Below are 13,437 nucleotides of genomic sequence, written 5' to 3'. Positions count from 1 at the left end.
CGAACATCAGACCTGTTGGTTATTGGAGGATCTTCTATTTCTGGTCTGTTAAATGCATTAGACATTTTGCAATGAGCCTTCAGCGCGTACTGAGTGAGCGAGCGCCTGACTGAGTAGCCTAACATAAACACATAAGTTATGTCGTTTGGGTTATTGGGCTACCTTGTTGAACGCATATCATTATATTTCACATTTTTTTATTTATTTTCCAAATATAATTAATTAGTCCAACGAACCGTTCGGTTCAATACGAATACGCGTATCATTACACCCCTAATATTAACATCTCAAAACGTGTTTTATGGTTTCATGACACTTTGATCCAACACATTTTACTAAATGGCTTTATTCTGTTTTACCCTTTTTAATAAGACTGGTATAATAATAATAATAAACTATTATTATTATCTTAAATATAACATTTATTTAAAAATTTATATATTTTCATATGAAACCTTTGACAACCTTTCCTGGCTGTATAACTAAATTATGTCAACTACAAAATTTCTTCACTCTATGAATATGCGCTGCAGTATTCTGTTTTGCGTAAAAGCGGGATGAAACAGCACTTCCCAAATGAACTGCACAGTGCAGACCAATTATCTACTAGCCCAACGGACAGCACGATGCAAAACCTGTTTCAACTATAGAAACCAGGCCAATTTGTACAAAGCTGCACAAACCAGTAGGAAGCGCAGCATGAGTCGTGCGACCCATTTAAATTAGACACAAAAATTCTGTGTTATAAACCCATAGGGAGCTACAAATGGTTGAATGCTTTAGCGAGTCGAAACCAAACAGCTATGAGATTCTAAACAGCACTGAAGAGGAAAGCAAATTCAGTACTTCAATGCCTTGTGAAAAAAAACTATATCTGTTAGAGTCACGGATTTGTAAAAATTACACAACAGTTCAGGTCAATGAATTGGCTGGTGCCATGTATCAGAGCTCATGCAGTGATACTACAGACATTTGACAGGTAAAACAAAGTTTAAGGATACAATCACTTGTATACTGGCTGAAGTTGTGTATTGACAAAATGTGTGCACAGTGGTACAATTAACAAAACCCCTGTGCAAGTTGTTCCAGAAAGAGGTTTCTCTTCTGCTGGAGATTTAGGTTGAATATTGCTGCATGGGTTCACTGTAGCAAATGGATTTTCCTGCTAATCATATGTGGTACAGTGAAAGCACTACAAATAATTTCATTGTACTGGTTGAAAGAACACTCTGAGATTCAGATTAACTGTAGTGAATCAGTTCAGATGGGGTATGTAAATTAATCTATTCAAAAAACAATCACTGACTCAAGTCCCTGCACTTCACTTCTTACTCATAGATTTTCAATTAAAACTGAAAATTAAATCTGAATCAAATTATCTCTTCAAGTTCAATATTGCCAACTAACATTGCTCATTCAAAAACATTCCAATGTTTTGTGCTAAAGAGACAATTATACACTGCATCATGTGATATTTATATACTACCATTCAGAAGTTTGGGGTCAATTATTTTTTCCATTTATAATGTAATATTTATTAAATAAATAAACAAGGAAATATATTTATTACTGTTATAATAAATTATAATAAGCATCTCTCGGGGAACTCCTTCAAGACTGTTGGAAGACCATTTCAGGTGACTACTTCTTGAAGCTCATCAAGAGAATGCCAAGAGTGTGCAAAGCAGTAATCAAAGCAAAAGGTGGCTACTTTGAAGAACCTAGAATATGACATCTTTTCAGTTGTTTCACACTTTTTGTTATGTATATAAATCCATATATAATTCCACATGTGTTAATTCATAGTTTTGATGCCTTCAGAGTGAATCTACAATTTTCATAGTCATGAAAATAAAGAAAACTCTTTGAAGGTGTGTCCAAAGCTATAGGTTTTTTTAACTTTCTATTCATCCATAAAACCTTTAAAAATGTTAAAATTAGTTAAATATTAAGCAGCACAACAGATTTCAACATCTATATTAATTAAAAAATTTAAAAAACTCTGGACTGAAAAAAAAAACTCTTCTTTGCTATAACAAGAATAAATTACATTTTAAAACATATTAAAATGTTTGAAACAATAATTGTAAATTGTAAAAAAGACAGAAAAAAAAGAAACTACACCTTTAAGTATAGTTGCAGTTGACCACTAGTACTTTTTAATAGATTACAACAACAACAACAAAATCCCTGGCTTGACTGCAGTACCTTTATACAGTTAATTATAAGTAGCTTGTGAGGGTACAGTTACAAAGGAGCTTCCCAACACTACAATTCATGTGTTGACTGGATTTCTTAAAATAAAATGTGAATCATCCTTCGAAGTGGCACCACCAGTGCCTTACTAGGCCATGTTTGGTCATTACAACAAATCAGGCTTCATCTTTGCACTCTGTGGTGTTGGACATCTACGCTAAAAATGAAGCCAGCCATCGATACATGCCTCGATGGGCCACGAGCATCCCAAACACACAGAAAGGTGTAGCAAATCAATACAAACAACTCAATTAAGTTGAGCAGGATGTGCAAAAGGCGTCTGAGGACAGGGAGTAGATGATTTAGTTTAAGGGACATCCGTACCCTGCAGGTAAACTTCGCTGACCTCGCAGATCAATACGAGATAACCTGGGTTAACCTTCTCTGATCACCCACCACTGCCTTCTTTCGCTAACCCGTGTGGGAATTCATACAGAATGGTGCCTATGGAGCTAGCAGGGAGACGAGTCGACCTAATCATTTTACAGTGGGTTAATATGATCCATGCGTTACAGAACTGATTTATTAAAATTATTTTAGCTCTGAAACGAGTCGGGCATAATGAGTGGAGAACGGTTCCTTTTGAAGCATTAAAAAGAAATCGGGGCTTATTAGGATGATGCATAGAGGCCTCTGAGATGTAAAGAGAAGCTGAGAATAGAATAGAACACGGATAAAGAAACCGTACATTTTATGAACTCCTTTTTAAAATGGATAAATGAAACAAACCATCCGAACAAACCAAATCAATAAAATGAATCCAATTCATCGCCACCCACCCTAGTCTCTCATTATTGTCTAAAATTCGACTCCATATTGAAAATACGATATGCTGAATACATATGTAAGTGTGTTTTGAATGTTTTTTTAGTATGGAGGTGCGTGTGAGCATGCGGAGTGATTTGATGGAGCCGTGTGTGTTAGGTCTGTGAGCTGCTTTGTTTGACTGCTGCAGGACTCTATTTACTTTGGCTGTGTTGTTTCTGCGGCTCTGGCCTCAGGCGTGATGCCCAGGCCACGCTTTGTTTATTTTGGTGGGAATTGGAGAAGCTCTGCTCACAGCGGCCAAATTAAAAACCAAGGCCCCGATGTCCTGGGGAGGACGAAGATCAGATTCTTCTTGTCGTGTCGAACACACAGACAAGTCACGCAAATTCAATACCAAACAGAGAAAACGTTTGATGAGTATTTTAATGAGCACTGACACGATAAGAAAAAGGCAAATTCTAAACTTAGCAACAACCTTGAGACGTTGAGCAGAAGTTTTAAATCTTAGGCCTGGTTTACACCTGGAATTAATTCTTGGGTGAGCCAATCAGAAGCAGTCAGATAAGACAGAAGAAGACTTGCATGTGTTATTATTGTAGAGATAACCAAACCAGGACCCACAATGAGACCTGTAATGACCTTTGAATTGTCCCACTATGCATATATTTGCATATATGCATTTATATTTGCTTTCAAATGCCTGGGAATAAAAGAAAATTTGACAAAAAAAAAACATAATTTTTAATAGAATATGTTTTGGTAATGCATCATTTACCTTCAGCACACAGCCATCAATCAAGTATTTGGAAGTTTTTGGCCTCATGTAGTAAAAAGTTTGGACACCTCTAGTAAATGTATACCATTGATTCCAAATATGCTTCAAAATATGTACTTCATTTCATTTTTCATAAGAGTTATTTTCTTTGAAGGTTGCAAACAACCTGCAAAATTGAATACCCTTGATGTAGGGCCAAATTGCTAAAATAACTTTGACATCAGCAATAATTTGTTCTAAAAGTAAAATCCAATATTCACAGCTACATTAACGCTATATGATATTGATAATAAATAAAAAAAGCTAAAGAAAAAAATGGGTTTTTGTAATAAAACATAATAAATATATAATTAACAGAAATATTGTAAATAAACCTTTTTTTCCCCCTTTTTTTATTAAATAATATAATTATTTACAGCAACTGTCCTGAGAGTTTTTGCATTTACAATGTATATAGAAAATAATTCCAACTTAAACCAAAGTTTATATTTATTTGTTTTTTCATTTTCATTTATTTGTGCTGTTATTTAACATTACCCTCTTGTTATCAGCTCATACGAAAGCAATGACATAAAATTGTGCAATGTAACTTACTTCAAACTCTGGTTAACCCTCTCTTTAAAAGAAACCCATTTTTTCATTCTTCTGATATGATCAATAGTTGCAGCAGAAGTCCCTCCAGCAACTGGTAACCTGTATTTCCTAAACAATAATCTGTGGGCCGTTGCACATCTTAAAATGGCACGGTCTGCATTTCCACCAAAAGATCATGAAGAAGCCCTACTTTAATGACTTGGAAAATTTGCTGACACCCTGCACTCGCCACAGGATTGAAGCGAGGGCTGCAGCAACATGCTCGTATGCACCCGCACACCAGCTCCTTCCTCTGGGAAGAGAAGGGCATACATCTCTGTCAGCTCGCTAAATACACCAAATCTCTCAAAATATTGGCAAAAGTGCTGCTGGAGTTGAAGCAATTTGCATATTTCTAGCAAGACACAGGCTACATTAAAGGAGTCTCTCTAAAAGCCAGTGGGAGTGAATGGCAGGGATGCAATGTCCACAGTTGTGCTGTGGATAGATCTGCTGTTTGCACTCGCTCACAGACGCGAGACCTTGGGCTCAGAGATCTCCTTGAGCAGAGAAGCAATTAGACCTGATAAAGTTGTTTCTTCGTAGCATTTCAAAGGGAAGCATCACAATAGGGGCCGCTAACAATTCAGCTGTTCAGCTATTTGTGCTCAAGAGCTTGAAACTAGATTGACTCCTTCCTCACCTTCAGACAAACTATATACACAGAACAGTTAACAAAAAAGAGGTTTTACAGAGCTGCTCTCAAGGATGCAAGCATGGAACAAGATTGAACAGTGTCAAAAGTCTAACTAGAAAAAAAAAGGCATAAATGTACAGATAATAGCTTTGGCATATAGAAAAATGGCCACTCACAGTCCATTCTTCTAAAAGGTGTTTAAAATGTTGTAAGCATAAACTCTCTCTCCAAGAGACAGCACTTTATTTCACACTTTCTGATAAGTACATAATATATTTCTTGAAAATTCTGTACTTATTCTAACTGTGTATGATACAATACTAATACTAAATATATTCAATAACTTATTGACAATAATCCTCATTAAAAAAAAGGAACTGCTGAGCAAGTTTTTTTTTCCTTTTCCTATTTAGCAAAATAAACTTATTTTACAATTAATAGTAGTTATTTTATCATAATGCAAGTTAAAGTCATAATGAAATGGCACACAAAAAGTAGCAACAGATATTTTCTCCTGTGGATTATCAAAAAAATCCTACATTTGTATTGTAATATTAACTTAATATTATATGCAATAATTGTTGATTGTTTGGAGGCGAGCTTGCATTTCACAATAAGATCGATAACATGCATTTAGAAAAAAATAGAAGGATTTTTATTTAAGGCCATCTTTAATAGTCAATCAACACTACTTTTATAATGCTATATAAACACAATTAAACTCCTCCCATCATAATCAACAAGACCGTCAGTGTGACTTCAGATGCGGTTGATTTTTCTGAACAACGTATTTTTATCATGTTACCTGCATGATTTTAATCCCCCCAAACTTGCAGAATCCACCACCAGTCCTCGTTGTGGTACCTCATAATTTACAAACTAAGCATGATTTACACATCATATTCAGACGAGCAAGACGCACAGCCTGACAATTCAAAGCACACAAATCATTTTCATCTTCTTAGTCAGCCATTGTGAAGGAGGGTAAAGCATTATATGCCTCAACTGCTAGTGGTCCTTTCTGACCCCAAGGCCTGCTAATGTCTACAATAGTATTAAGTTTTTCATGATTCACTGCATACAAAGGCTTTTAAAATGCATTTTCTACACCCAATATCTTACTTTAGAGCTTAGCACACACTAGTGTTCAAAGGTTTGGGACTTTTAATTTTGTAATACTTTTATTCATCATGGATTCATTAAATTGATCAAAAGTAACATCTACAGTAAAGACATTTATAATGTCACAAAAGACATGAACTTTCTATCTATCAAAAATTCTCAAACAAAATGAGCAGTTTCCACAAAAATATTCAGCAGAACAACTGTTTTCGACTTTGATAATAATAATAAGTGTTTCATATTAGAATGATTTCTGAAGGATCATGTGACACAAAAGACTGGAGTAATGGATGCTGAAAATTCAGCATTGCTATGACAGGAATAACAGTACCATAAATGCCATCTAAATGTCCTAAATGGTTAAATAATGAGAAAAAGATGTGCTCAAACACAAGCGTAACAGTTTGACTGACTGATAAACCGAGAACTCTCGATCCTCCTGATGACAGTTCAGTGTAAAACACAATTGCTCTGCCTACGCACTCATTCACCTCAGCCCATATACGTCAGCGCTCTCTATGTTCCTGTGAAACTACTGTAACAAACGCAAGATGTAAGTGAAGTACGGCTGCTAAAATGAGTCATTACCGTGTAGAGCTGCAAGCTCATGCAGTCAGTCATACAGTTCTGTTAAATCCATAACGTCACACTTCTAAAGGCTCTTTCTCTGCATGGTGCTCTCATCTAAAAAAACACTACACAAAAGCTGCTCTTGGACTTAAAAGAGAGAACAACGCACTAACAAAGACGCAAGCTGCTCTTAAGACTTTGAGCAGACAGAGAAGAAGAGAATAAAGAGGAGGAGTGGAGATGTTCGAATGAGAACGAGTGCAGCAGATGAAGCCATGGGGAGTGCTGATTGCAGAATTATTTTCACACCACACACTGAGGAGACGAAACCATTCTTCTCGCCCTCTGTTCTCTCTCTTCATCATATTCATAGTCTTCAAAGGCATCATTTTGTTCGCTGCCTCTCATCTGACGAGTACCTGCACTCCGCGTCAGCTCAAATTCGTTCTTTTTCAACAAGTTTTGAGAATGGCGAAAACAACGCCAAGGTCATGGGTTTGGTTCCTAATGTTTTAATGTGCGCATGCAGTCCATTCAAAAACAGCTAAATGGATGTTTTTGCACTCAGTAAGAGCTAGAAATGAAGAATGGAACAGAATGCAGGCATCTTAAGAAGCTTTTTAAAGTTTCTTTTCTTTGACCTTTACACAATGTCTTACAGACAGAGCGCTCACAGCAGGAGGAGCTAAAAACACAGCGAGACGCATCACAGCAGTCAAAGGTGTTTGCCTAATGCATGCCATCTTTACAATGGCACAAAACACTGCTAAAACAAGGAGACAAAAGCAACAGGTAAAGACAGTATTTATTTACATAGACAACAATTACAAACACAAATAAATATATTTTGCTTTGTTTTAAGCTTTCACTAATAGAAATAAAGCTGAAAACAAATTAAAAGTATAAATATTAGATAAAATTACTTGTTAGATAAATAAGAAAAAAATTATTTGGCAACTAACTTAAAATATAGTTTAAGCTTGAGCAGTACAATTGCTAAAACTAATATATAGAGAGAGAGAGAGCAAGCGAGAGAGAGCGAGAGCGAGAGAGAGAGAGCAGACCCTATAAGAAATTATTTATTTATGATTTAACGCCATGTCAAAACACACACACACACACACACACACACACACACACACACATATATATATATATATATATATATATATATATATATATATATATATATATGGTGCGCTCAGTTATTAATAATGGCTCATATTACTTTCAATTTGAAGGCTGCTTCAGTTTTTGCTGCTTTATATGTTATTTTTGTAAAAACCTGAATACATTTTTCAAGATTCTTTTGTTTTTAACATTATCTTTACAGTCAATTTTTATTAATTTTGATTCTTTGCTGAATACAAGTATCAATGAAGTCAATGTAATATTTCTTGGCACCAAACTAACATCCATTTTGAAGGATCATGTGACACTGAAGACTGGAGTAATTACTGCCCAAAATTCAGCAATTTCCAAACCTGCCCTGTTCTTCTTTAGGGTGCGAGTGTCTTTAAGGACCGGCTGCTTTCAGGGATGTTTGCTTCTCCATGAGCTGAAATATTGATCATTTCCTGGACGGCTGGAGAGCCACATATATAATTGAAATGAATCTCTAGGCTTGTGTCAGAACGAGTGGAAGAGTTAAAAGGGGTATTGAAACATCCGCAAGGCTCTTATAGCCAGAGAACATGAATCACGCTGAAAGAGGGAGATCCGTGGACCTTATGGTCCAGCCTATTGAACGCTGTGAAAGTTGAAGAGATGAAGCACCTGACACGGCTCTGGCTCTATGCATGCTGAGAGGCTCTCGTGGAGGAAACCAGACTGACCCAGAGGAATAAATGGACATCCCAGAACCCTACATCACACTGCATTTAAAATCACTTTTCTTTCTCAACTAATTATTTAAGAATTTAATGAACTCCTGCCTATCCATTAAGGATTTCTAATTAAGAGTCCAGAATGTTGGCATCGTAAACTAAATAAGCACTAATAGAGCTAAAAGTTCTCTACAGTGTGCCTTCCCATGTCATAAAATGTTGTGTTAATTGGTTGAACAGATATGTCACCAGCTTCTTTTGTAAATTTAGCCTTTAACTTTGTTTAAATGTTGTTTAAGGGTCAGAGGTTTTGTTGACCTTGTCGACAGTTACTCACAAAGCTAACAAAAAGTTGAGAATAATGCACACTTAAAATAGATATTTATTTATGCAGCATGTTTTTAACATGAATTTACTCCACACAGTAATTAGCACAGGATTTTTCCCTATTCTAGTAATGAGAACTGCATTTAATTATGTATTCATCTATTTATCTACTGCAATTTTAGTAATGAGAATTTAAGGGTAAATAATTATGCTCAATTGTCCTGATAAATTCATAGCAAGGCTAAAAATCGTAATGGTCCTAAAAACAAGCTTCATATTCTTTTTAAATGCAAAATATTATTTATTATTCTTTTCTTTTCATTTATGGTGGGGGGGGGGGGCATGTTATGCTGTACACACTTATACAAATAAGAATAAATTAATACAAATAATAATAACTGTATCCACAAAGTAATATGCATGAGCATTGATATTCCAGTAATGATAATTACATTATGTCATTATTTATTCATTTAGTTATTTATTTACTGCATTTCAGTAATAAGAATTTAGGGGTAAAGATGTGTTTAATTGTCCTGAAAATAATATCACGAGGCACAAAACTTAATGGTCCTAAAAACAAGCTTAATTTTGTTCATGCAAAATATATATTTTTTTCCCTTTCCCTTTAGATTTAGGGATGAAATACGACCTGAACATATTTCCCCATAAATCTATGGTTCTATAGTTTTCCCAGCTCCCCACTGACACTGGTGTTTTGCACTTTGCCCATCATACAGCCAGTGAAGTGAGACAGTTTAACATCACACAAGGGGAGTCAATGGAAACCGCCTGACTCTTCTGAACGCTTCCACTCAACGGTGTGACAGCACTGCCCTCTACAGGCCGAACAGCTTTATGGCTTGAATAACCCATCATGAATAACCCATGCTCTCCAGACACAACCTGTGATTTATAGGGGGTTAAAAAGAGGCTGGACCTTTACAAACAGAGGCCTGGTGTGACACTCCAACATCCTTAGCAACAGAAAACATCTGATTAGGTCTAAAACCAAAATGGAACTTAGGGGTCCTTTAAGAAAGAAAGCAAGCATGATCTCATACCATAACCCTGATAGTGATTCACAACAAATTAGACTTCATCCAACAATCAGCTTCCTTTTCACCTAAATCAACGCAGGCTTCAAATCTTTGTCTATCAAACCAAAGGTCGCGGATCAAATTAGATCTATCGATTTCCTACATCTCCACACAAAACATCAGTTTTGTCATAACACCCCTCCATTAAAGTTGGGCCAGAGGGAGAGTCCCGCTTTAATTCTATCTTCATTCCTCTGTAATCACTCCCCTTGTTTGGAGTCTCTCTCTGAGGCGTATATTAAAACAGATCCATCATGTCTGACAGACCTTATGTGATCTCACGCTCCCTCTTCTGTGCTGCTGCTGCTCCTGGGGTTTCACAGAGGAGCAGACGTTTTATTCGGCTTCAGCACTGACAACGGTGGAAATTAGCACATCACAATTCCATAAACAAGAACCTCTCACTCGGTGTTAGACGGCAGAAAATGAATTATCCAGGCTAATTAGTGAATTCCACTGGGGTTCACGCAAGATCAAAAATGAACTCTCGTCAAGCGCTGAATGCAAGTAACATTTGGCTTTGGGAAGTAAATAATCAAGTTTCTGGATAGTGGTAGGTGTCTTAATGAGGATTACAACATCATAAATGGTGCTAGCATAATTATGAGAATGATAGTCTGCCCCTTGCTGATGCAAGGGATTCAAAACAAAAGATATACAAATAGTCTACTAAAGAAAAAGTGGTCATGAAATTAGCATCTCATAATAACTTCTGCCAAATTAGAAGTTTATCTAGGTCTGTGTGGCAACACATTAACTACTGTTCAAAAGACCGGGGTTGGTAAGGTTTTTTTACCCTCACCAAGGCTAAACTGAATTGATCAAAAATACATTGAAAACTATAATACTGTAAAATATAATTACAATCAATTTCCAGTTTAATTTAAACCCATGATGACAAAGCTGAATTTTCAGAAGCCGTTACTCCAATCTCAAGTCTCAATTTAAAAAAATTGTAATTTAAATTTGCTGGTGCACAAAAATACATGTCTTATTATCTTCAATTTTGAAAATAGTTGTGCTGCTTTATATTTTTGTGGGATCCTTTCAGGATTCTTTGATGAACAGAAAGAATGAACTTTACACAGTTATTGAACTGGACTGAAGCATCACTGAACTGACTGGAGATAAATAATGAGAGTTGTTTTATAGCAAAAGTTTGAATTTGTATCATATTTGAAGTTTGCATCACTTATTCTGTTACTCTCCTGTTTAATATTGTAAAGCTGCTTTGAAACCAATCTCTATTGTATAAAGCGCTATAAAGATGCCTTGACTTTTGATCAATTTAATGCGTTATTGCTGAATTAAAATCATACCCAACACACATTCTTGAAGGGCAAAAGAAGGTCTGTGAAAGTCATGGAAACTAATCTCTAGGGAATACATTTCTAGGGAACATTTTTTATTTATTTTTTTTTTTTTTTTTTGGTTCGTTATGCCCTAAAATATTCCATTTAATGTTTTATATTCTGAATTTATCTGTTATGTAGAGAAAATCTTTCTTTCAAAAAACATAAATGTTATATTATCAAACTCTCAGATTTGAAGTCAGATTGTCTGATTGTTTCAATGAATCAGTCCCAAAATGTTTGTGAACCAGTTCACAAAATGAACGATTCATTACCAAAATCATTTTTAAAAATCTTATGCAGTTATCACAAAAGACTGGAAAAGTCATTAAAATGCATTCAATCTGTGAGAGCCCTGAATGTAACCTTTTTAATAAAAATAATGCAAAATACAGTTTTGTGGTGTGTAAATTCTCTCCATTTGCTTGGCACGAGCAGCTGCGGCAAAAACAGGGCAATGCAACTGTGAACCGCCGACTAGATAACAAAACAAAGCAGGACAGGAAGTCAAAAGGGAGACAATTTTCAATAAATAAGCAGAGCCACACAGCTGTTGGGAGAGAAATGGCAACATGTAATAAAACACAAAGGCACAGCGAGTAGCTGGAAATGGAGCGTGCTGCAGACATTAACCGCGGTCTCCACGGTCTGTGACTCAGAGTGGACATTTTCAAGAACTTTTATTTCCACTCGGTCGATCTAAGAGCCCTTAATGGGAGATTTAAGTGAATTATAGTGGTGCCAGGCATGCAGACAGAAGAGTGTGCGGTCTTCTGGACAGCTAGACAGTAAATTCACAGCCTCAGATGGGCCTTTATTGTGCTTGCTGAGAGAGGCCACAACACGTCTATCATCTCCAATAAAGTCTGCTGGGTTCGGTTTGTTTGTGCTGTGCGCTGCCAGCACTGATACTGATACAGGTTGAGCTGTAACAAAGATTAAAAATGTCTGCACCCAGGGTCAGGGTGACTGCCATTACTGAAAAAAATAAATAATAATTAGCCTCAATGGCATAATGAAAAAAACTGGGTTTGTTTGTAAGTACACTCAAAAATACCCACTGAAATAAGGCTGAATTAAAAAGATTTTGAAGGAGTTTTTTTTTTCTTTTTCTGCAAGTTATATCGGTACACCAGTAGGTGGCAACAGTCATTCCCTCAAACTCTTCCTTCCAAAACACTGATTTATTTAGAAACTAACAAACCATAAAATACAATTTCATTCCTTGAAATAAAATAAGTGTTAAGTAAAATAAAATAAAATAAAGAAAACTTTCAGCTACTTGCGAAGACAAAAATTATTATTTTTTGTTAAAGTTGTGTGAAGTACTGCAATAATAAGTTAATAAAACATACATATTAAATAAATATTGACAAAACATAACAAAATTACTAAAAATGAAAAGAAAATATAAATATAAATATAAAATCTACTTCAAAATAATGCTAAAATAGCATTGCTACAAGTGACTGTTTCCATGAGTCACTAAAGCATTTACTCGACCAATTTGATTTCATTGGTGGGGTCAAAACAGTAAAAGAAATTTTGACTGAACAAGGTTATTAAACAGTGAAAAGGAATGATTAATGCTTCATTTTTGGTTGAGAATTGTGATTAAATGTGTTATGGATGTAAAGCAATTACCGGTAATATACAGTATGAGACCCTGTACCACAAAACCTTAAGTGCCAATTTTCATTAAAACAAAAAAAAGCTTTCTATTGATATATGGTTTATTAGGATCTGAAAATATTTGACTGAGATAAAACTATTTGAAAATCTGGAATCTGAGGGTGCAAAGAAAAAATCTAAACACCGGTACTGAGAAAATCGCCTTTAAAGTTTTCCAAATGAGTTCTTAGCAATGCACATTACTAATCAAAAATGTACTAAATATCTTCATGGAACATGATCTTTACTTAATATCCTAATGAAAAAGAAAAAAAAAACTTTTGTCAAGCCTTGGATGTGTTAGACTTACTGACCCCTGTTTCTGTAAATACTCCCTCTACAGAGTGAGACAACAGAACCAACACAGGACAAAAGCTGGACTGGGCCTAAGAGCAGATTC

At 35.6% G+C, this 13,437-nt stretch overlaps 1 protein-coding gene across 1 annotated transcript in view; it reads right to left on the bottom strand.

Annotated features, from left to right (window-relative positions):
* LOC113080930 (nephrocystin-4-like) overlaps positions 1-13,437 on the bottom strand; it is a 67,065-nt gene that overhangs the window by 51,776 nt on the left and 1,852 nt on the right. The window lies entirely within an intron of this gene.

This window comes from Carassius auratus, unplaced genomic scaffold, assembly GCF_003368295.1.
Source record: "Carassius auratus strain Wakin unplaced genomic scaffold, ASM336829v1 scaf_tig00032568, whole genome shotgun sequence".
NCBI lineage: Eukaryota > Metazoa > Chordata > Actinopteri > Cypriniformes > Cyprinidae > Carassius > Carassius auratus.
The sequence above is the reverse complement of the archived record's forward strand: the minus strand, read 5'-3'. Positions and strand labels throughout refer to the sequence as shown.